This window comes from Manacus candei, unplaced genomic scaffold (assembly GCF_025592945.1).
Source record: "Manacus candei isolate 608988 ecotype Guabito, Panama unplaced genomic scaffold, ASM2559294v1 h1tg000048l, whole genome shotgun sequence".
Classification (NCBI taxonomy): Eukaryota; Metazoa; Chordata; class Aves; order Passeriformes; family Pipridae; genus Manacus; species Manacus candei.
In genome coordinates, this window is record NW_026138096.1 from 13607391 (window position 1) to 13627841 (window position 20451).

Below are 20451 nucleotides of genomic sequence, written 5' to 3' on the forward strand. Positions count from 1 at the left end.
CTTTGGGTTCACTCTCCTTTTCAGTGTCTGAGTCCTTTTATAAGGATTACCCTGGGAGTAGCATTGGGGCAGCAGGTTTTCTGCTCTCCTCTCCTACCCTGCTCTTGATCCCTTTCCAAGCAGTGCTTGCAGATGCCATCACTCTCCACACCAGGCTGGGATGAGCTCCCTCTCCAGAGGACAGTGCTCTGCCTCTGCTCCTTGTCCTCATCCCAGCCCCTCCAGCAACCCGAGTGGACTTTGTTTTCCCTCATTTGCTGAGTGTTTTGTGTGCCTTGCTGTGGTTATCATGCTCCAGCCGTCAGATTGCAGCGAGTCCCAGGGAGAAGGTGCCAACTTTAACATATGCCTGAACAGTTCTTTTCAGACATATACAAACTGGAACAATGCCTCGCTGAGAATATGCTTGTTGGTGCAATTTGCCAACTGTGGTTTCAGATCTGCTCTTTTCAGCACGCACCAACTATTTGTAGACAGTGCAAAAGCCGGGATAGCCATGGGCTGAGGGGGGCTCTGGAAGGCTGTCTCCAGGAAGGGAGGAACCAGCCTAGGGCTGAGCAAAGACCTCTGTGTAGCACAAATAATGTTCAGATCAAACACTTTGCTTCCAAGAACTTCAGTCCCTTTTCCCCTTTGCTCATAGCGTGTGGCCAGCACTGGACAGTCACTCTGATTTCTCTGCTATGAACCATGATCAGGTTCTCACCTTGTGCAAGCAGGACTTTGCTCAACTCATCACATCTCCTGGGTTCAAACATCTCCCAGTGCTTCCTCCATCACTGACGTTCACCTTTCAGGTAGGACATCACTGGGATGTGACTCCAGTGCTCCTGGACCTGAGGCACAGAGCCAGCCAGGGTGTCCCCACTCTGCCGTGTCCTTGGAAAAAGGACTGATGAACCTCGGCTGGACATTCCCTAACATCTTCCCAGACACCATGGGAAGGTTTGAAGGAAGGGCAGGAAGACCATAACAAGGTGGTCTTGGGGTTGTCTGAGGAGATGGTCAAGCTTTCCCAGTGGTCTCTCTGGGTCTGAGGAGGCAGAGTTTTCTCACCATCACTGATCAGGACTTGGCTGTGCCCTTGCCCACGTGCCTGCCCTCCTCTTGCAAACTCCCAGGGCAGGGATCACGTCCTGTTCCTCGCTGGTGAGACACCCCCTCAGCCGGCGCTGCTGGATGCGGGAATGCCGACGAGCTGGTCCAAGAGCAGGAGGGTCAGTGCTTGAACTGCCTGTTCCCCGTGGAGATGGGCCAAAGGCATATGTGTTTGAGATAGCAGATAATCAAGAGCCCATTGTTCACAGCAACCTCAGTGGAAATATTTTTGTGCGTGTGTGTGTGTGTATGTGCTGGCATCCAATTTGGCAATGGTTACTCAGCACAAGTGGGCGGCCTGTCCCTTTCTCTCAGCTGGAGTCTCCTCCTCCTCACAGGGACACAGAAGAGGGATGAAACTGGAGCAGATGGTTTGGGGGTGCTCAGATATACCAGTGCCAAGGGCTGTCTCATCACCAGCTAGAGCTTCGTGGCAGGCTGAACATGCTCAAGACCACAGAGGTCTCTCCAAGCAAGGAGGGGATGCAGGAGGCTGCAGGCAACTCTTGGGGATGTTGATGGTTTCAGCTTTTGGTTGGGCTTTGAGAAGAAGGAGCAGAAATTGAGATGTTTGGGATATCAGGCAAAGTATGGGGTTCTGCATCAAAAATTCCCTTTCCAAGTCGAAAGGAATTCAAAGAACTGGTGCTGGAGGGGGACTTTGGACAAGAGCATGGAGTGACGGGACAAGGGGGAATAGCTTCCCACTGCGAGAGGGCAGGGGTAGATGGGATATTGGGAAGAAATTCTTGGCTGAGAGGGTGGTGAGGCCCTGGCATAGGTTGCCCAGAGAAGCTGTGGCTGCCCCATCTCGCTTGGAAGTGTCCAAGGCCAGGTTGGAGTAACCTGGGCTAGTGGAAAGTGTCCCTGCCCATGGCAAGGGCTTGGACTAAATGACCATTAAAGGCCCCTTCCAACCCAAACCATTCTGTGTTTCTATGATGAAGGGACACTGCTGGCTTTGCTGGGAAGAAGTCTCAGGGTTTTCTCCAGGTGAGATTCCAAGGCTGTAAGCCAGGAGAACTGACCAAGGCAGGCACGCTCCAGACTATCTCCTCTTTCAGCACCACACCAGATCTGTCACAGTCCTTTCATGGAGAAATTCCCAGGCTCCCATTGAAAGCTTTGCTGCCTCTCTCATCCCTGCAGAAGTGAATGGAGAGGTTTGTCCTGACCTCCATCCCCCTCCACAGCTCCCGGCATTTCGTTTTCTCCAAAGCAACGCCGCTGCTGGAATCAGCTGAGATGAAACCGAGCTGGCTCCTACACACCTTGGAGCTCAGGCAGGGCTGCTTCCCACGCAGTGTCTTTCACCCAAATCAAACAGCTCTCAGCTGAGCTCTGCCATCCATCAAGCCAAGCCTCAGGCAGAGCTCGGTTTTGGCAGCTTTATACCTCTCTGGGTTCATGCTTAGCGGGGAAAGAGCAGGGACCTTTTGTTTGGGAGTGTGTGGCAAGGGGTGCACGGCTGGGGGGGCTGCAGGGCCATCCTTGGGATCACGCTGAAAGCAGTGGGAGGCTGAGATCTAGGCATCAAGGCCTGCTCTATTAGGAAGAAATTCTTCCCTGTGAGGGTGGGGGTCCCTGGCACAGGTTGCCCAGAGAAGCTGTGGCTGCCCCTGGATCCCTGGAAGTGTCCAAGGCCAGGTTGGACAGGGCTTGGAACAACCTGGGCTAGTGGAAGGTGTCGATGCCCATGGCAGGGGGGGTTGGGGAACTGTGTGATCTTTAAGTTCCCTTCTAACCCAAGCCATTCCATGATTCTGCTCTATGGTCCCGTGATTTTCAGGCTGCAGTGTTTGATATTCCAGGTGGCACAGGTGGGTGCAGACTCCCTGCTCCCCAGGGCTGTGTTACTCCACAGGGAGGTATTGCTGAGATACCAGGTTTCTGCAGTAAAAACAGCAGCAAAAATAGCCTGTAGGCCTTGATCCAGCATGAAAAGAAATAACAGCTGATGCAACGAGGGCTTTGCTGGCCTGGGATTCAGCTGTGCTCAGGCAGCTCCAGATGACTGAGTGGCCTTGCTCTTTGTCACCGGTGCCTGGTGTCATCCTGCTGAACATGTCCAGTCCGCCCTGGCTGTGTTATCTGAGCCCAGTTCAGTTGCCCAAGAGCACTGTGGGTGTCCCAGAGTATCTGAGTCACCTGCACAGAGCAGGCAGGCACAGCACAGAGTCTCCATCAGCATCACCTCTGGTGGTGACCCTTGGTGGGGACAACACTGCCTGTTCTCCCTTGCTACTGAGATATCCACCCATATGAGTTGAGGTCTTTGCTGGATATTAGGAAAGATTTCGTCACTGAAAGAGTGGTTAATCACTGGAACAGGCTCTACAGGGAGTGGTGGAGTCACCATCCCTGGAAATATCCAAAAAATGAGTAGATGTGGCACTTGGGGGTATGTTTTGGTGGGCGTGGTAGTATTCAGCCAAAGGCTGGACTTGGTCCTGGAGATCTTTTCCAAAACTTAGTGATTCTGTGATTCTTTGACAGGTGTTTACATCCAGTCATTTGAGGTGGGAAAGGGAGGAATTTTGGCTGTCTCAGCTCCCTGTGCTGGACACATCCAGCTGGCTTTGCTGGGAAGAAGACTCAGGGCTTTCTCCAGGTGAGATGCCAAGGATGCAAGCCCGGAGAGCTGGCCAAGGCAGGCACGCTCCAGACTATCTCCTCTTTCAGCCCCACACCAGATCTGTCATAGTCCTTTCATGGAGAAATTCCCAGGCTCCCACTGAAAGCTTTGCTGCCTCTCTCATCCCCACAGAAGTGAATGGAGAGGTTTGTCCGGAGCTCCATCCCACTCCATAGCTCCTGGTTCATGCCCATATCCACACTTGTGTCAGGTGGCCACAGCCAGGTTTCCTATTGGCAGAGGACAGATTTCTGGGGTAATTTTAGCAGCTCTCCACCACTCCTCTGGGTGGTAAATGAACACTTCCAGCTCTGTGCTGTGTGGGATTCACCCCAGTCTCACCAGATCAGCCACTTCAGCAAGGTGGAAATCTCTGGCTCTTTGCCACGGGAAGGCTTTGGGGAGAAAACATCATTATCTTGCTTTTTACCTTTAGCCTTGGCCAGCAGATCCTCCAGCCCCTCGCTGCCTGCTCTCCCAGAGCAGCCTGGGGGAATGACCTCAGCCTCAAACTGCATTAGGCAAGGTCCCTGTTAAACAAGGCTGCTCTCAGAGCCACAGTTCACAGGCATCCTTGGCAACCGCCTTGGGCTTTTTCCAGTCCTCCTGGGAGAAGCACAGTCCCCAGAAATCAATAACTGAGCTCTTTGGAAAGTCAGCAGGACTCTGGTGTGATCTAAGCCACTCTCCTCAGTGATTTCTCTCTGCTGAAAGCAAAAAAGGGGTCCCTAAATGAGAGCCCAGGACCTGAAGGGGACCCTCCCTGACCCTCTGTCCCATCCCAAGGGATTGTTTAATGCTCTCTGCTCACACCTGTGTCCCATTCTCCTGGTCTCTTACCCCCCAACACAGAGCCAGGCAAGGGGGGCCAAGCAGGTTTTCAGTGAAAAAAACCTTTATTTTTTTTTTTATGGAAATGCCATCCTGAGGTAATGCTGGAACAGGGAGTCAATCCCTCCTTCTCACATAGGGCTCAGCCCCCACAACTCATTTCATCTTCAGATATTCTCTTTAAAACTGGGATTTCTTTCCTGACTACAAAGGTTCCTTATTGAACATCCAATAAACACCCCAGCCCCTCCCCCTGTCTATCTTTTCCCTTCCCCAAAACATCCAAAATAGCAGACACAGCTTGATTAATATTAATTTTATATTAATTCCTCTCCCAACAGTGCTTTTTCTATGTGTCTGGGCTACAAGACTTCTCCCCAGGCTTCGATTAATGACTTAGAAGGCCTGGTTCTCCTGCCCCATCCCCATCCTGCATCACTTCCAGAGGAAAACACCACAAAACAGCAACTGAGGACACTCTGCTGTGATCCCCCCTCCCAGCATATCTGGTGCAAAGCCCACCAAAGGTCCCTCCTGATATTGAGGCACCACTGAGTCAAAATTAGGGCTGGCATGTTCTCCTGCCTGTGGACAGGAGCTGGGTTTGGAGCCCAGATTAACAGAGAAGATGCCTAATGCTCATTAAGGTGATGAATTAATACTGAATCGTGTGCAATATGCTTTATGAAAGTAAGTGAGAGGCTGAAAGATGCACCAGCTCAAAATCTCCACGCTCTGCCAAGGGTCAATCCTGCAGTTCAAAGGGAACTAAGAAAAACTGAAGGAAGCTCAGGAACCACATTTCTAGTGGCCTGAGAAACTTGACTCATGGCCAGAGATGCAGAGAGGTCAGCTAGGTTTGTGCAAGAGGAGGTGGAGAAATGAGGGGGTCATGGACTGACCCTGTTTGCACAGTGAAGACCTTTTTTGGGGGGGGTCATGGCTTGTCAGAGTCGCTGGGAAAAGGCACAGTGAGAGGCAATGATGGGAAGATGGAGCTGCCTGAATTCCCAAGTTCACCCGTTTTTTAGCAGTGAGGGTGTTTCACCAGCTGGACAACTTACAATTGGATCCTCTCCCAGTCTTTAAACTGAGCCCATCTGTGTTTTTAAATACTAAGTTTAACCCCAGAAATGATGATACAGATAGAAAAAAAAAGAAGCCATTAGCCACTTTCTGCAAAGGTTCTGAGTCCTTGCACTTACTGACCCCTTGGAAAACATAAGGAGCCCCTGCACCTTTCAGAAACAAACTCCAGGATGTTTTAAAATATGTTTGTGCTACGTCTAGAGTGATGTAGCAACAGCTGAAGGTCACAAGCACCATATAAATAGAAAGGAGATTTTATTGTGACATGTCCATCCGGAGCCATTGCTCCTGGGTATGCCATCTGGGATGGGAACAGGAGCCTGTGCATCCCTGCTACAGGGAAAAAAAAGAAATCCTTGTCCTTGCAAGGAGCGTAAGATGACACCAAGGGAGAGGGGATAACGATGGGGTTGTAACTTTGCTCCCAATTTCCCTGATTTTCATGAAAAATCAGACATATGATGGCGACCTTTGGAATGCAAAGTTCCCCTGTGGGGCTTCAATCACACACCCAAGCAGAGAGAAGGAATGTTTTCCCCCATCATTTTCTCTCTGCTGGAGAGTGGTTTGTAATGGCTGTGCTTCTAATTTGGGGAGCTCAGTGTCCCCATCAGTCAGGGTAAGAGGGGCTCTCTGGTGTCCTTTGGCATGAGCTGGTAGGACTTTACACCAGGGTCTGACAACGTGCTACTAAAGACCTTTCCTGGCCAAAATCCTGCTTCATGAAATTTCCCTGTGCATCCCATCAGCTCCCTGCACCCACCATTTTCATTCCTCGTGTATCTGGGTGATAAACTCTCCAGGATCTGGAGCAGGAGGTGCCCTTGGTCTGTGCCAGAACAACAACACTGGGAAGCAACTGGTCATGATCACTCCAGCAAGAGCCTGTGGATATCCCAAAAGAAGGGGATCACAGGGAGCTATGGGGGGAGAAAACACTGAAACAGGAGTGAAAATAGCAGGAATGAAACACTGGGATGGAAGAGCTTGATCCAAGGAATGTGGCTGGACAGGTCTTTCACAGTCACTCCAATTGCTGCTGCTCCTGAAGCAACTGAGAGAAGATGAAGCTTTCGCTTTCCTCACTTGGCATCCAAGATAACTCTTGGTGTTTACTTAAGGAAAGCTCTTTGAGAGGGACACAGGCTGTAAATCTTCAGACGTCGTGGCTGGACAAGAGCCAGAGAGTCTCTCAGCTCTCTCTGTGTGAGGTTCATCTAATCAGGGAATCTGCTTTCCTGATGGAAGGAACAGCCTCACCCTCCCATGGTGGGGTGAACCCCAGTGAGAGCAGGACTGGGTCTGGGACCAGAGAGCTGTGGGTGCTTGGGGAGGACCCCCTCCTTGGAAACCTCACCCTTTCTTGGGAGCAGGTCCCCCGACAGCTGCTCAACGCCACTTCCTTCTCCTCCTCCATGATCCCACTCTGGGGACGTCTGTTTTCACCATGGATATGGATCAGGAGCAGCCCCCTGCCCCCCAACACACCCCTTTCACAAGGTACAGGTTGTCTGCACCTCTGTGAGCAGGAAAGCATGGATAAATAACCAAATTACTGTCACCTGCTACTGCTGTCTGGAAGGAACTTGCTGATCCTGGTGACACGCTAAGGAAGAGCTGGAGGTGAGGAATGCAGGGTAACCAGGAGCTTCTGCAGCACAGGTAGTGCCAGATGGACTCCAAAGGGATCTTACCTCTCCCACTTCAATAGAGACTTGCTGGGCTCATAATTTTTCCATAGGATTATTTTTAGGAGGTGGTAAGGATGGGAACTGCAAGTCTGTTGAAATACCTTTGAGGTAGAAACCCATGGGAATGAAAGGAGGGGGGTCCCAGCTTTTCCCTGCAGCTTGGAGGGAGAGACTGTTCCTTCCCCTCCTTGAAGGACAACTGGGTGTATGACACTGTGACCCCAGAGAGGAGAATCTCTTGTCTCCTGCTCTGCCTGCTGATATGGTATTGGATTGTGTGATGGGTCACACCTATTGATCACAGCAGGCTAAAAAAGAAACAACCCATAAATAACTCCTGACGTCCCCAGCTGTGCCAGAAATCCCGAGCAAAGGGCTTTTAGGGGAGCTGTTGTGGGTGTTTCTCTGTCCCTCTCCTCTGGAAAACACTGGGGACAGGTTTTGGTTTAAGCCAAATGACTGGGGCTCCACTAAATGTTTTTACAGGTGTTTTCTTAGCAGGGCTGGGTTATCTCATTCCTTCATCCAGCCCTTCCTGGAAGAAGCCACATTGGAAGGGGGCAGTGGAATGGTCAGCTCTGTGCTGTTCCCATGCCTGCTCTCACTAACACCAGAACTGGTACATGGGCAGATGGTTAAAACACAAAGGCAAAGGTGACTGTCCTGTTCCTTCCCCGAGGCGAGTCATTCCTCGTGCTCAATCTGTCCCTTGAATTCACAGAACTGCATGATTTTGGCAAAAAAGAACTGTAAGAATTGCCTGGCAGGGAGACTAAGGGGGAATCATGTTGGGATTGTGCTTTCTTAAGGAAACTCAGCCCCAGATGGCTCCGGGTTGCGGGAGCAAAGCCTGGGCCCTGCAGATCACCAGGGACCCTTCCAGCATCCAGGTCAGCTCCCACCCAGCCCCACTCACTGCTGGCCAAGGCCAGGGCACGAGGGGCATCAGGAAATCCCCTCCATAAAGCACTTACTGATGCTCCACAGGATCCCACGTGCCACAGATCTACAGATCCCAGAGGAACACGTGAGGAAAGGAGATATCCAGGCACCACGGGCCTCCTCCTCCTTCTTCCTCCCTCCCTCCCTCCCTCCCTCCCCCCTTTTCCTTGTTTTCACACAGCTGAAACAAATGTTCCCCACGTAATGATGACTTGGCCAACAGGTCAAGTCAAGCATGACAGATCCCATTCCCGAGCCGGGGTCAGGCGGCAAATCGCCCTAATGCTGCTGGCACTGGGATCGCTGTGCTGGGGGGCAAGTGGGGTCCCCCCAGCACTGTCTGGCTGCTCACACCTCAGGTTTTGGGGGGGCTGCAGCATCCAGGCACTGCAGAAGAGGCCGTGGGAGCAGCACCACGGTGGTAACTCCCAAGCTGGGGGCATTTCCCACTTTATCAGAGGCCACGGCAACATGTTTGCTGAATATGTGAGTTATCTCCGCTGCCAACGGGGCACACTGTGCCCTGTGCTGCCTTGGCAGGGGGGAGGAGGCTGGAAATGACTTTGCTGGAGCAAGAGGGGTCCCCAGGAGAGCGAGGAGTTGCAGGTTCCTCTCAGGGAGCAGAGAAAGCTCCAGAGGACACCCCACTCTGAACCCAAGAAATGAATCCATCCCGTTGCAGGGAGATGGAGAGTCAGCCAGGGAGGGGAAGGTTTATTTAGAGAAACAACCGTGGGCTGCCTGCCCACACCAGGCTTTTAGCTGATGATCTGCACGTGCCATAGCTGGGGGCGGCTGGGGGAAGGAGTCCACTATTATAAGCCTGACAGCATCTCTGCTGAATCCTGTTGGAGCCTGGGGAGGGCCTGATCCAGCAGGATCCCACCTCCAGCATCACCTCATGTGACCTCGGCCGAATCAGAGACAACTCCATGGCAGGTCATCCTCTCTCCTTCCAGGGGTGCAGCCTGGGAGCATCCAGCACTGGTGGGGAGCACCAGTGATTCCTGAGAAACTGGAAAATTTGAAGGGTTGCCCAAGATTTATAACGCGCCCAGAGATCCACAGAAGCCCTGAGCGTCCTCTGGGAAAAGGTGGGAAAAGACTGTGCTGAAGGGAGAGGGTGGGGACGTGCAGATTCCCCCACTCCCGAGCAGGAGGAAGTCTGAAGCATTAATGATCCTTGGGATTAATGGTGATCTGGGCACTGAATCCATTCCCTTTACACCTCTCATCCCTCCAGACACGGCCAGCACCTCACAGTGATGGGAATCAGCACAGGATAATCCATCTCTTTCCCTCTCCATTTCTGCCTCTGTTAAACACGCCCCGCTCCGGGACGGCTCTGTCCACGGTAATTAAGGTGGATATTTCTCCTGCAGCAAAGGGCACTTCCCGGCTCATTAACACAGGCAGGACTCGGCTAGAGTATCCCTTCCCTGCCCTGAGGGAGGACACAGGGAAAACAGTGCTGGGTGTACCTGGGAGTCCCACTGATCCATGGGAGCCAGGCATTCCCAGGCATGGATGGGGACATGGGGCAACACGCTCGGAGATTTTGGGGTCCTGGGCTTTGCTGTGTTCTGGGGTCAACCACATCTGTTTGCTTTGGAGCAGTGGGGAATCATCACAGAACCATGGATTGGTTTGGATCGGGAGGGACAATAAAGCCCATCCAGTTCCACCCCCCTGCCATGGGCAGGGACACCTTCCACTAGCCCAGGTAGCTCCAAGCCCCGTCCAACCTGGCCTTGGGAAGCAAGATGAGATGTGAGGAATGTGAGGCCATGTGGGCTGTGGGACCAGGAGCCCACCTGAACACATCAACCTCCTCTGCACAAATGGTTTTTTGACACAGCTCGGGAGACAATGGCCATTCCCTGCCCTCACTCACAACCTGCAAAACCCATCCCAGCTCAGGCAGAAACAGGGAGGGATGGGGCAGATCCAGTGCTGTGGCTTCAAGGCCCTGGGAGCTGCTCCTCCTTTCTCCTCTCAGCCTCACAGCTCTCAGAGCTGGAGGAAAGATGCTGAAAGACCTGCAAGGCTCACCTAGAAAACCTGGAAAATACATTCAAAGGCCAGTTTGCAACAGCCTTTCCTCCTCAAATGAGTAGAGATGCTTTTCCTCCCCAGAGTTTACCTGCAGGAGGTGACAAAAAGGAAAGAAACCCTGATTTGCAGTGTTTTCCCTGAAAACACACGTGCTAGAGCAAAGCCACCCATGGAGCAGGCAGGGCTGGTGCTGGATGGTCATTCCTGTGCTCGCCCCTGGGCTCTGCAGGCAGCAGAACCACCAAACAGCAGAGCCAATTGGCCAGTACTGCTGGTCCTCCATCACAGAATCAATCACAGACTTGTTTGGGTTGGAAGGGACCTTAAAGACCATCCAGCTCCCATCCCCTGCCATGGGCAGGGACCATCCCTCTCCTCCTGCCTCTCTCTGCAAGGATGCTCTGTGCCCTGAGTGAACCTCCCAGCAGCCCCCTGGGGTGGAGGAGGGGAGATCAGGGTCATTAGTGCAAAGAGGAATGAGGCCAAGAAGGCTTTCATGCCTCAGCATCTTAATTGAAGTGGATTTCCCATCCTCCCCCTGCTCCCAAGCCACCACATCCAGGCTCCATCAAAGGCTCACAGCTCTCCTGGTCCAGTGCTGTGCACTCTCATCCTCCATGAACCACTCACATCTCTTTAATTAAATGTCAAGATATGCAGGTTTGTTTTTTTTTTTCAAGAGCCCTCTGCTCAGAAAAATTCATGGAGACTTCAGTTACTGGGTAGTGAGGAGGGGGAGGAGCTTTGGGTAGGAAAATGGTGGAGAAAACAGAGATCACAGCCAGGCAGGATCCCCTGAAATCCTTTGGGTTGTTTATTTGCAAGGCTGGATATTAGGAAAAGGTTCTTCCCCCCAAGGGTGGTTGGGCACTGCCCAGGCTCCCCAGGGATTGGTCACAGTCCCAAGGCTGCCAGAGCTCCAGGAGGGTTTGGACAACGCTCTCAAGGAGAGGGTGGGATTGTTGGGGTGTCTGTGCAGGGCCAGGAGTTAGACTGGATGGTCCTTGTGGGTCCCTTCCAGCTCAGGATATTCCATGATTCTATGACCTACTAAAACCAGCCACCTCCACGCTGGAGGGGCAGCCCCTTCATCTCCAAAGAGGTGGCCAGTCCTGGTGCATCCCCCCCAGGGAATCCAGCCCTGTCCAGCATCAGCATGGGCTGTCCTTGTCCTGGAGGACCAAAACTGCTTTCCAGCAGCAAAGGGCAGCATGGCACCATCCCCCAGAGGTCTGGGAGATCATGGAATCACAGGATCACAGAGTGGTTTGGGTTGGAAGGGATATTAAAGATCACCTCGTTCCACCCCCCTGCCATGAGCAGGGACACCTTCCACTAGACCAGGTTGCTTCAAGCTCCATCCAACCTGGCCTGGGACACTTCCAGGGATGAGGAGTCCACAGCCTAGATACTTTAAGCCTTTGCTGCTTCTTTATACCAAGTCCTCTGGAGCCTCCTTCTCCCTGGAGTGTTTCCCTGCTCAGGAATGCCCTGTGAAAGGCACAGTGTCCGACATGGAGAGGTGCCAGATGTTCTTTCTTGCAGCTGATGGAGGGCTGGATGCCGAGTGCTGGCACTCCCAGAGGAGGCATTTGGATCTTCCTGTACAATTTGTCCTCCCAAGGAGACTTGGAGATGAAGTAGGAGAGGAGGCAGCAGGGCAGGAAGCAGCAGGGCAGGACACATCCATCACCTCCATCCTCCAGCCAAAAATGCACTCGGCTCCTGTCCCAGGCCATGACCTTGGATCAGCTCCACCTGCTCTGGGTCTCTGCTTCAACCTCAGACCTGGCCAGGGCCGGTGTTGCACCCAGGAAAAGCCTTTTTAAATCTTGCTAAACTTTTAAATCTCAATGTAAATCTTGCAGTGATGACAGAGGGATTTTGGAGTTGCCCTGGTAGGATTGGATGTACTTTCACCGGGCTCTGGGGAGCCCACAGCACGAGTCAGCTTGGAAGACAGAGAAATTTAGTGATCCAAACCCACCATCATTTCTCCTGGAAAGCACTTAGCAGGGCTTCTCAGGTGGCAGTATGAGCAGGGAACTGACTCCAGCCCCAGACTTCCCTCCATCTCCATAGGGTGCAGTGGGAGCTGACACATTCCATGTGCACACAGACCACAATTCATGTGAGGAGAGACCAAAATTCAGGTGAGGAGAACGAAAATTCAGGTGGAGTGATGCAGGAGACAGGAGAACAAATAAGGAGAACAAATGGTGCCTCTACCTGGACAGAAAGCCCACAGCACAGGGATGAGGAGGCTGGAGAGAAGCAAGTCCAAGCTTTGGTGAAACTCTGCAAAATTTCTGTGCTTTGAGATAAAAAATCCAGGTTTTACTGCTGGGGTAGGATGCCAGAAGGACATGGGCAGCTGTCTGTGTGGATCTCATCCCGGTGCAAAGCCATGGACTCCCCCTCCCAGGATGCTCAGCCTGAATGGAGCTGCTCCTTCTCCCCCACTGTGATCTGGGGGCCTTGGCTGTCTGGGAGGCATCACAGCACAGTTCCTCTGGTGGGATCTCATTATGTGATGAGCTGAACATCTGGATTAAAATAGATCAAATAGTCACTAAATCCTAAATAAGCCTGAGAGCTCAGTGGCAGCCATATGCTTCCTACTGACAGGCTCAAAAAAAATCTCTCCTTGCCATTACCTCACACTGCAGCAGTGTTTTATCCTCCTCCAACCCAGCTGGGAGAGCAAACCTTCCTGCTCTTCCTTCCCAGCCCTCTGGACCAGTATCCTGAGTCTCTTAGGGATGTCTGAGGGCACACACACCTTGGAGCTGTGCCAGCTGGAAAATGGGCTGGCACCTATCCCATTGTGGAAAAGATTTGGTGATGGGAGTTAAAGGAACACCACACAGGGAGCTGGAAAAGGAAGAAACCCAGAGCTTTGTTGTTTAGCATTCAAAGGATGTTAAATGTCCTTTAACATTTGGGATTTTAGCAGGATCCCGTAGGAACACAGTAAATATTATTGTTTTGGTGCCTGTTTCCTCGTGGGGACAAGAGGGAGGTGGAGGTCCAGTGGCCTCCAAGAGATGTTTCTTCTTGGATGGAGAACGTGGAGGGTGGGATGGACCCAAGGGCATTGCAGATGCAGGAGGATGCAGGACTCACAGAATCATGGAATGGTTTGGGTTGGAAAGGACTTTAAAGATCATCCAGTCCCACCCCCCTGCCATGGGTAGAGACACCTTCCACTAGCTCATGTTGCTCCAAGCCCCATCCAACCTGGCCTTGGACACTTCCAGGGATCCAGGGGCAGCCACAGCTTCTCTGGGCAACCTGTGCCAGGGCCTCACCACCCTCTCAGGGAAGCATTTCTTCCCAATATTCAACCTAAACCTACTCTTTTTCAGGGAAGGCTCCAGGGAGGACTCAGGGATGCAACTTTATAACGCTGCCTTTATGCCCTGGTAGCCCCTAAGAAAGCTATGACCTTTTGGTATTGCCTTTAGGTGAAGAGCCTTCTTAAGCTCAGCAAGACCAGGGCTCAGGTCTTGTGAGACCTTGGCAGACTCGTCCTGGAGCTTTTTTTTAGCCACTTTTAGCTGCAACAGGGCATTGCCCAATGGTCAGATGAGTGTTGCTGGCAGTGCCAGCCAGTCTGCCCAGCGCTCGGGGACCAGCATCACCCTTTGGCCAAGCTTTCTGCAACTGCTTCGCCCTAAAAACACTCCAGCAGCCAGTAAAGGTCTGAATAAAACCAGGCATGGTTCTGTAACCTGGTGTAAGACAGCACCTGCGACCCCCAACTCCAACCGGGCAATGCTTCCTCCCTCACCCCCTCCAGCAGAAAATCAGGGATGCTGGTGACCTGCCCTCATGGCTCTGAGGAGGGTGAGCACAGGAATTGGTCAGAAGTCCATGTATAACCATCATAATTGCATTATTAATGGGAATCAGCAGCAACTGGGTAATTTGGGTGCCACGTGTTGGCCTCGTTACAACGAGGCTACAAAAATTACCTGATTTGTTGCAGTTTATTAATGAAACCAACCCAAAACTCCCACTCTGTGAACAAGGTCTGCTCCCCTTTTTTTGCCTGCTGATAAATTTTGAGTGCAATGCTTCAAAGACAATAGTCTGGAAATGGCATGGAAAAATCAGTACAGCCCATGACTGAGGTTGGCTGGAGAAATTCTCCTTCCTCCTCTGCCTCCTTCCTCCTCCCAGGACTCAGTTCGAGGGAGAGGAGGATGAGCTATAGATGAGCTCTGTTGGCTCAGCCATTTATCATTGATTAACAATGAGATCAAATGGGATCATGGAGTTGTCCCACTGGTGCCCCCTTCCCTTCCCATGGGCACGGTGGCCCCAGGACATGACTGACAGCGAAGGATAAACAAGACAACAACCTCAGAGGGGCCAAACCCTGCTGGGAAAGGTCTGAGGGCCCCATTTGGGCTCGCTGATGCCTCTCAGCAGAGGGAAGGACCAGCCATTCACCTCTGGGATGCACAGCCTGAAGGAACCAGCTCTCCGTTTGCAGACACATCTCCCCAGCTTCCCATTTCTCCTCAGAAAAGTGTTTGTTTGTTTTTTTCTTTTTGCTGCAGAAGGGGTCGGTTGTGCTGTGACAGTGTGGGATCCACACACTCCTTTTTTCCTTCTGGGCAAGATCTCGTGGTTGAGCATCTGATCTCCTGGTTCTTTCAGAGAGGAAACGAGGGGGCAGGAGAGGAAACGACCTACCCCAGGAGGTGAATGGCTAACCGAGGAGCACCCCCAGGCTTTGTTTCAGCTGGAAAACACCTTCCTTCCCCCCCGTGCCCTGTCTCCTTTTCCTTTTTTGCATCCTGGGAAAAGGCCTGGGTTTCGGTCCGGGGAAAGTGCCGGGGGAAGGAGCGGGGTGGTGGGGGAAGGGATGCTCTTCCCACATCGCCTCTCCCGCCTCCGGTCCTGTCTGCTTGTGGCTGATCCTTCCCCGAGCCGGGTGATGCTGATGTGGAGCGACACTTGACTGTGCGGAGCGGAGGGACGGCAGCCACCCCCCTCCCCCAGGGACATCACCCTCGGAGCTGCTCCCATCAGCACCCCAGTCCAGCCCCCCGGCCCGGGGTGAGGCTGCCGGAGGGGTCCCGGAGATCTGGGGTGGGATGGAGGAAGTGGGAAACGGGAAGTGGGTGCAGCAGGGCTGGAAAAAAAAGCCTCCAGACACTTGCTGGGGGAGAATCAGCCCTTGAGTGGGGCTGTGTTGGAGGGCAGGAGCATTTCTGGGACGGGGGCTCAGGTGCCTTGGGTGATGGGCTGGGGGAAATACACCCCAGAGCTGAGGGTGGGAGGTGCCTGTTCAGCCTGGCTTCACCTCCTCATGGTTCAAATGCAAGCAAGGCTGTCCCTTCTCCATCCCCATCCTGCCCTCTCCATCCCCATCCTCCCTTCTCCATCCCTATCCTCCCTTCTCTATTTCCAAGAGTCCCTTCTCTATCTCCAGACTCCCCTTCTCCATCCCCATCCTCTCTTTCTCCATTCCCACCCCCTCTTCTCTCCCCAGCCTCGTCTTCTGCCTCCCCAGACCCTCCTTATCCATCTTCAGCCTCTCCTGCTCTCTCTCCATCTTCCCCCTTCTCCTTTCTCCATCCCCAGCCTCCCACTTCCTTCTGCTCTCCCTGTGCTTGGGAAGAGCTCACAAGTCTTGTCAGTGCTGCCATGGGCTTGACTTGGCTCTGTAAATCCCATCCCACAGAATTCCAAGCTCTGTGCCCTGGGCTCAGAGGGTGCATCCCTCTGCTGGAAATCCTGGAGCCAGGAGCAGAAGGAGGGGAGGCTCCACATCTCCTCCTCATGCCCAAGTCCAGGTTATGGGGAACCTAAAACCAGCTGTCTGAGAACACAGAGCTGATTTCTCACCCTGAACCAGGAGGACACAGGGCAGGGGACATGACCCAGTTATTTGATGGCAGCGTTTAATGTTTCCCCTGCAAGGCAGAGCCAGCTCAGCTTCCTCTCCCTCCCTCTTCCCAGACAGGCCAGGCTGGCCCAACACCTTCCCGGGGCTTAAGAGCTCATGGGCCTGGGATGGAGGGGAAAATGTGAGTGTGCAGCCTCCCCAGGAGCCCAGATGTGCTGCTGATTCATCCCAGAATTGCGTAAGCCCCGGGAGTGGGAGCGAGACACGCTGGCAGCCGCTCCAGCCGGGAAGCAGCTGCTTCCTCCTTGTTGTGCCCCCGGACCACCACCCACACGTGGCAGGGGAGGACCCCCCCTTTGCTCAGACCAGGGCAGGGGGCTCAAAACCTGCAGCAGCAAGAGATGAAGGACCTGGAAAAGACATCAGCTCCACGCTATGGCTGGTGGGAAGCAGGTGAGCAGATCCAGGAGTGCTCAAAAAGCATGACCAAAGGTGGCCAGAGCCACCCTCCCATCTCCCTGTTGGAAATCCAGAGGGGTGTTTGGGCAGCCTGAGTGACCCAGAGGCCCTCACAACAGGGACGAGTCCCCATGGGATGCTTCCTGCGCTCCTCCACGTAATCATGTGGATATAATTTGATTATCCCTTCCTTGATGTTTAGCATCACAAAGGGAAGAGCTGCCTCCAAGCTGAGCCCTTGGAGCCACCTCTGTGAGACTGATCTGGGGGAAGAAGGGTCTGAACCTGGGCTGGAGAAGGTGCAGAAGGATGGCTTTAAAATATCCTGTCTCAGCCCGTTGCTGTCTTCCCAGCTCCTGGCTGTGCCTGTGTTGGGAGTAAATCCAACAGCCAAAGGCACCTGAGAGGTCCTTGTTCCATTGCCACAGCCACAAAGATCACAAAACCTTTTAGGATTTGTTTTGAAGGACTCACTTGCCTTGGCCTGAGCTCCTGGAGCTCCCCTTGCTTCAGCCCATGGTCAAACAGGGAAACACTGGGCATGGAAAGACTTGGGAAGCTCCCAGCGGTGTTTCCTGACATGGGGATCAACCCAAACCCCTGTGAAGGTGTGCAAAACCTTTCCAACCCATCCATTTCCCCAAGTCCATGAAGAGGAGCCTGGGGAAGTGTTGATTGAATTGGCATTGCCTGGGTGTGAAATAGTGTCTGCCAGAGCTCCAGGAGGGTTTGGACAACGCTCTCAGGGACAGGGTGGGATTGTTGGGGTGTCCTGCCCAGGGCCAGGAGTCGGACTGGATGATCCTCGTGAGTCCCTTCCAGCTCAGGATATTCTGTGATTCTATGACTCTCCCAGCAGCAGACAGGATGCAAAGCCCAGGCACTGCTTAAAAACTCATAGAAACTCGTTTGCTTTTCAGTAAAAACACAGGCATCAGCAAAAAATACCCGGATAGTCTTCTACCAGGGCCCTTCTACAGTCACCCTGCAGAGCGAGGAGGTTTTACTGAGATCCCAAAACTCCTGACCTGGTTTAGCAAGAGCAAACCACGAGCAAAAGCTGGGGTTTAGTAGGTGGGATTTCAGCAGAAAATGTGTGCGTGTGTGCATCCGGTGGATGTGTTTGCACATCTATAACACAGCAGAGGTTTTAGAGGAGAACACTGTATGAAGCAAGAGCAGGACATATTATTTTTTTACCAAAACAGCATGTTATTTTTTATCAAAGATGAGACAATGTTAGAAAACAGCCAGTACCTGTTAAAGTACTGGCTTTAACAGTGTCTCCTGCACAACCATTTCCACACTCAGCCTGAGCTGCCACCTGCCTCTGCCTGCAAGTTTGGGATTTTGGATTCCTCAGGATGGTGGTTATGAGGATGAGCAAGACCTTGGCCAACCCTTTGAGGAGGCCAGTGGCCATCCCAAGGGCAGCAGGTCCCAAATCAGTCACCATGAAGAGAAGCCATGAAAATATTGAATCTGGTCTCAATCCAGAGGGGGGAAAAAAAAAACCTCCTTCAGTGTCAGAAGTGGTGGGTGTGCAGGTGGAGAAGGGGGTGGTGGAGCCAGTTGCATCCTCCAGGGATGCTGGGAGTGGGGGGAGGCTTTTTCTTGCAATGGGAGTGAGGGAAATGGCTCAGTGAGTCACCCAGGACCCAGAGCAGCGTTTGGCTAAGCCGGGGTTTAGCACGATTATAAGCGGCTTTGGGAGCAGAGAACACACACAAAAAAAGTCAGGAAAGAAAAACAAACAGTGTCAGTGGTTATGTAAGGGATCAGAGAGCTGCTGAAGTGTCAGCTGGATGCCACGTGCTCCTTGGGGTCTTCCACCCCTCCCCCGGGAATTCGTGGATGGGCTTTGGTTCATCTTTATCACAACTCATTGAGAATTTGGGAGGAAGACTCTCAGAGAGGAGTGAAAGAGGGTTCAAAGAGATGTGAGGGCTCCTGTTGGAGGGGGGATAGAGGAGGATTTGAGTAGAGCTGCAAAATTAAAGGTGGCTGGAGAGAGGATGTGGGACAAGTCCTCTCTGTCCCCTCTGAGCTGGGGTCAAGTGAACCACCCAGTGACACTTGTATAGGGCAGGTCAGACACAACAGGGAGCTGCTCCCCATCCCAGGGACAGTCAGATGTGGAATTATTGCTGCGGGATGCTGCAAGTATAAAATGTTTACATGGATCCCAAAATTTTAGCACCTGATCATCCCAAAATAGGCTCTTCCAGACCAAGATCCCACCTCTCTGGTGGTGGAGGAAGAGTGACTTCTTACGTGGGCAAGTGGTGATAGGAAAATGGGGAATGGCTTCCCACTGATAGAGGGCAGGGTCAGATGGAATATTGGGAAGAAATTCTTGGCTGTGAGGGTGGTGAGGCCCTGGCACAGGTTGCCCAGAGAAGCTGTGGCTGCCCCTGGATCCCTGGAAGTGTTCAAGGCCAGGTTGGATGGGGCTTGGAGCAAGCTGGGCTAGTGGAAGGTGTCCCTGCCCATGGCAGGGAGTTGGAACAGGATGGTCTTTCAGGTCTTTTCTAATCCAAACCACTCCATGGTTCTATGATCATTCTACGATTCTTCCTTAGGAACTGTTTGAATCTGAATTTGCTGGAGTCTGGGAGGAAATGACTCCACACTGACTGGATGTTTTTCCCCTTTTCCCTGCTCTCAGGGGTAGGACACTGTGCTGGACAGACCATGAGCTGGAGGGTCCATAGGATGGATGGTCTATAGGATGAGGAGACCATCAGTCTGCCCCAGTGTGTCCACTCTTCCAGGACACAGAGGGCCTGTGCTGTGTTGAGATTTGAGCCTGTGTTTTGGGTAAAGTTCCTCCAGGATGTGAGCAGAGTTCACTGAAAGCAGCCAGAACACCGTGTGCTGCAGCCTCTCACACAGCCCTGCTCCAGGAGAGACACCCTGAGCCTGCCCTCTGTGCTTCCTGCTTTATTTTTTTTTCCCCTGTACTTCTCTTTAACAGATTAATCCCTCCAGCTGGAAAGTTTGTGCAACCCTCAGTTGCACCACAGCCCTGTTGGGGTTGGCAGCACAGCAGGGCAGCAAGGAGCACCCTGAGTTATCCAGAACACTTGCTTTGCAGTGACACTCAGAAATACAAGAAGGATGGAGAGAAATTAGGGAATCTGTGAGGAAACCCAGCACAGCTGGACCAGGAAACACCCCTGGCTTCCCTGTGCCGACTCCACCCCTGGGCTGCAAGTGCTGTCTCTTAATTACACACAGAGGTGATAAATAAGATGAGATTTATGGGGTCTTTTTGCCCTCTGGCCCATAATCTTCCTTCCTAAAAGGGAAATACTTGATGTCATGATTTCAGGAGGTTTGGCATCAAGAAATTAGGGAGCCATCACCTTTCATAGGAGGTGGAGAGTAGAGACTTGATCGTGTGTGGTCACTGGAGAGTCTGTAAGGCCCCGAGGAGAGAAAATGGAGCATCTCTGCTATGAAGAAAGGCTGAGAGAATTGGGATTGTTCAGCCTGGAGAAGGGAAGGCTCCAGGGAAACCTGAGAGCCTCTTCCAGTGCCCAAAGGGACTCCAAGAGAGCTGGAGAGGGATTTTGGACATGGAGTGACAGGAAAAGGGGGAATGGTTTTAAACTGCCAGAGGACAGGGTTAGATGGGATATTGGGAAGGAATTCTTCCCTGTGAGGGTGGTGAGACAGAAATAGACCCCTGGAACCAAGGCCTTGGGGTGTTGGTGGGTGAGAGGCTGGACCTGCCCCAGCTCAGAAACCTCCTGAGCTGATCCCCCAGTGTGGGCAGTAGGGCA

General features: G+C 52.6%; 2 long non-coding RNA genes across 2 annotated transcripts in view; both read right to left on the bottom strand.

The window, feature by feature from the left end:
• The window catches only part of LOC127475997 (uncharacterized), a 261043-nt gene that overhangs the window by 240005 nt on the left and 587 nt on the right, over nt 1–20451 (bottom strand). The gene's annotated exons all lie outside the window — the stretch shown is intronic.
• Nucleotides 1–20451, bottom strand: part of LOC127475988 (uncharacterized) — a 242551-nt gene that overhangs the window by 221711 nt on the left and 389 nt on the right. The window lies entirely within an intron of this gene.